Source organism: Mustelus asterias, unplaced genomic scaffold (assembly GCF_964213995.1).
Source record: "Mustelus asterias unplaced genomic scaffold, sMusAst1.hap1.1 HAP1_SCAFFOLD_768, whole genome shotgun sequence".
NCBI lineage: Eukaryota > Metazoa > Chordata > Chondrichthyes > Carcharhiniformes > Triakidae > Mustelus > Mustelus asterias.
In genome coordinates, this window is record NW_027590716.1 from 157,130 (window position 1) to 161,890 (window position 4,761).

Genomic DNA, 4,761 nt, shown 5'->3' on the forward strand with positions numbered 1-4,761 from the left:
ATAAGACCCTCGTCAGACCCCACTTAATGTACTGTGCTCAGTTCTGGTCACTTCATTACAGGAAGGACGTAGAAATTATTGAAAGGGTGCAGAGAAGATTTACAAGGATGTTGCCTGGATTGGGTGGCATCCCTTATGAGGATAGGTTGAGGGAGCTCGGTCTTTTCTCCTTGGAGAGACGAAGGATGAGAGGTGACCTGATAGAGGTGTACAAGATGTTGAGAGGTATAGATCGGGTGGATTCTCAGAGGCTTTTTCCCAGGGCTGAAATGGCTGCTACGAGAGGACACAGGTTTAAGGTGCTGGGGAGTAGGTACAGAGGAGATGTCAGGTGTAAGTTTTTCACTCAGAGGGTGGTGGGTGAGTGGAATCGGCTGCCGTCAGTGGTGGTGGAGGCAAACTCGATAGGGTCTTTTAAGAGACTTCTGGATGAGTACATGGCACTTAATAGGATTGAGGTTTATAGGTAAGCCTATATATAAGCCTAGGTAGGTAGGGACATGACCGGCGCAACATGTGGGCCAAAGGGCCTCTTTGTGCTGCAGTTTTGCTATGTTCTATGTTCTAAGGTAACCCTCAGCCTCCTACGCCCCAGAGAAAAAAGTCCCAGCCTATCCAGCCTCTCCTTATAACTCAAACCATCAAGTCCTAGTCAATCCTTTCTACACACTTTCTAGTTTAATAATATCCAATCTATCATTGGGTGTCCAGAACTGTACACAGTATTCCAAGTGTGGCCTTATCAATGTCTTGTACAACTTCAACAAGGTGTCCCAACTCCTGTATTCAATGTTCTGACCGATGAAACCAAGCATGCCGAATGCCTTCTTCACCACTCTGTCCACCTGTGACTCCACTTTCAAAGAGCTATGAACATGTACCCCTAGATCTCTTTGTTCTGTAACTCTCCCCATTAACTGAGTAAGTCCTGCCCTGGTTTGATCGACCAAAATGCATCACCTTGCATTCATCTAAATTAAACTCCACCTGCCATTCATCAGCCCACTGGCCCAATTGATCAAGATCCCGTTGCAATCCGAGATAACTTTCCTCACTGTCCACTGTGCCACCAATCTTGGTGTCATCTGCAAACTTACTCACCATGCCCCCTAAATTCTCATCCAAATCATTAATATAGATGACAAATAACAGTGGACCCAGCACTGATCCCTGAGGCACACCGCTGGTCACAGGCCTCCAGTTTGAAAAACAACTCTCTACAACCACCCTCTGGCTTCTGTCAAGAAGTGGAGATGCCGGCGTTGGACTGGGGTAAACACAGTAAGAAGTTTAACAACACCAGGTTAAAGTCCAACAGGTTTATTTGGTCGCAAATACCATAAGCTTTCGGAGCGCTGCTCCTTCGTCAGATGGAGTGGAAATCCTGTCAAGAATTCTGTCAAGAATTCTGTTTCTCAAATTCTGTCAAGAAGCCAATTTTGTATCCATTTAGATAGGTACCTTGTCAAAGGCCTTACTAAAGTCCATGTAGACAACATCAACTGCACTGCCCTCATCTATCTTCTTGGTTACCACTTCAAAAAACTCAATTAAATTTGTGAGACATGATTTTCCACTCACAAAGCCATGCTGACTGTCCCTAATCAGTCCTTGCATCTCTAAATAGCACAGTGGTTAGCACTGCTGCTTCACAGCTCCAGGGACCTGGGTTCGATTCCCGGCTCGGGTCACTGTCTGTGTGGAGTTTGTACATTCTCCTCGTGTCTGCGTGGGTTTCCTCCGGGTGCTCCGGTTTCCTCCCACAGTCCAAAGATGTGCGCGTTAGGTTGATTGGCCATGATAAAAATTGCCCTTAGTGTCCTGAGATGTGTAGGTTAGCGGGATTAGTGGGGAAAATATGTAGGGATATGGGGGTAGGGCCTGGTGGGAGTTTGGTCGGTGCAGACTCGATGGGCCGAATGGCCTCTTTCTGTACTGTAGGGTTTCTATGATTTCTATGAAATGCCTGTAGATACTGTCTCTCAAAATACCTTCCAACAACTTACCCACCACAGATGTGAGGCTCACCGGCCTGTAGTTCCCAGGCTTTTCCCTGTGATGCACTTTCAATCAAGCAAAGACTAGTTTGTGTGCAAGAACAAAGAGGCTTTTATTCGCAAAAGACTTGGAGCACAGCCAGGCTGATGAACTGGTCCAGACTGAGGCAGTGGGGGTTGGAGCAGTCACCTTTATACCTGGACCAGGGGGGGAGGAGTCTCAGGCAGGGCCGGCAGGGGCATGCCCAGGCATGTCTCACACACACACAGGCAATAAGCTTAACAGTGGTTTACCACATCCTGCAGCCCTGCAGAAACATAGGAGTGGGAGCTGGGTTAGAATGTCAGCAGTCAGAGCCTGTCGAGCAGACGGCTGGATAACCATGGTGACGCCAGTGGGGCTGGGAATGATTCTCGTGTGGAAGCTGCCCCCTCCTCTACCCTGCAGGGGTCGTTCAATGGGCAGCAGGGAATCGCGAGGAATGAGTCCCAGGCCAGTAGTGACCCGTGGCCTCCAGGACCCCCCCCCTAACAGGGGGCAGCCCCCTCGCCCGCCCTGTGCACATGCAAGCCCCACCGCACCCCACATAAATGCTGCAGCTGAGAACCCCTCCCCTGCAACAGTGTTGCTCAGTGTTGCTGACCTTCTCACTCACCCTGGGCAGGACAGTACCTGAACCACACGGACCGTGGCCTCTGCTCCTGACCCCGACTCACAAGCAAAAACTGAAGCGGGAAAATCCGTCACAGAAAGTCGTGCTGTGGGAAGGATGTTATTAAACTGGAAAGGGTGCAAAAAATATTTACAAGGATGTTACTGGGACTACAAGGTTTCAATTATAAGGAGAGGCTGATAAGGTGAATGGTCAAAATATTTTTCCCCAGATTGACAGATGATACAAAGTTGTGTGGGAGGGTGAGCTGTGAGGAGGATGCAGAGATGCTTCAGCGTGATTTGGACAGGCTGAGTGTGTGGGTATCTGCATGGCAGATGCAGCATAATGTGGATAAATGTGAGGTTATCCACTTTGGTAGCAATAAGAACATAAGAACATAAGAAATAGGAGCAGGAGTAGGCCATCTAGCCCCTCGAGCCTGCCCCGCCATTCAATAAGATCATGGCTGATCTGACGTGGATCAGTACCACTTACCCGCCTGATCCCCATAACCCTTAATTCCCTTACCGATCAGGAATCCATCCATCCGCGCTTTAAACATATTCAGCGAGGTGGCCTCCACCACCTCAGTGGGCAGAGAATTCCAGAGATTCACCACCCTCTGGGAGCAGAAGTTCCTCCTCAACTCTGTCTTAAACCGACCCCCCTTTATTTTGAGGCTGTGTCCTCTAGTTTTAACTTCCTTACTAAGTGGAAAGAATCTCTCCGCCTCCACCCTATCCAGCCCCCGCATTATCTTATAAGTCTCCATAAGATCCCCCCTCATCCTTCTAAACTCCAACGAGTACAAACCCAATCTCCTCAGCCTCTCCTCATAATCCAAACCCCTCATCTCCGGTATCAACCTGGTGAACCTTCTCTGCACTCCCTCCAATGCCAATATATCCTTCCTCATATAAGGGGACCAATACTGCACACAGTATTCCAGCTGCGGCCTCACCAATGCCCTGTACAGGTGCATCAAGACATCCCTGCTTTTATATTCTATCCCCCTCGCAATATAGGCCAACATCCCATTTGCCTTCTTGATCACCTGTTGTACCTGCAGACTGGGCTTTTGCGTCTCATGCACAAGGACCCCCAGGTCCCTTTGCACGGTAGCATGTTTTAATTTGTTTCCATTGAGATAGTAATCCCATTTGTTATTATTTCCTCCAAAGTGTATAATAGGAAGATAGATTATTACTTGAATGGGTGTAAATTGAGAGAAGTGGATACTCAGCGAGTTTATATGGAATCACGAGCTTTCGGAGCGCTGCTCCTTCCTCAGGTGAGTGGCCACCTGAGTTACTCACCTGATGAAGGAGCAGCGCTCGGAAAGCTCGTGATTCCAAATAAACCTGTTGGACTTTAACCTGGTGTTGTGAGGCTTCTTACTGTGTCCACCCCAGTCCAAGGCCAGCATCCCCACATCATGGATACTCAACCTTGGAATCCTCGTACATCAGTCGCTGAAAGTAAGCGTGCAGGTACAGCAGGCAGTAAAGAAGGCAAATGGTATGTTGGCCTTCATAGCGAGAGGATTTGAGGATAGGGATAGGGATGTTTTGCTGCAATTGTACAGGGCGTTGGTGAGGCCACACCTGGAGTATTGTGTGCAGTTTTGGTGTCCTTATCTGAGGAAGGATGTCCTTGCTATAGAGGGAGCACAGCGAAGGTTTACCCGGCTGATACCTGGGATGGCAGGTCTGTCACATGAGGAGAGGTTGACAAGGTTAGGACACACACTAACACACCCTCTAATACGGACACACACTAACACCCACACGCACATACACATACTAACACGTACACACTCACACTAACATGCACACACTCACACGAACCCTCACGCACACACACACTAACACACCCTCTAACACGGACACACACTAACACCCACACGCACATACACATACTAACACGTACACACACACTAACATGCACACACTCACACGAACACTCACGCACACACACACTAACATGCACAGACATACTAACAAACACACGCGCTAACACACACTAACACACACAGACATATTAACAAACACACACACTAACACGTGCATGCGCACACACACTAACACACACACACTAACACACACACA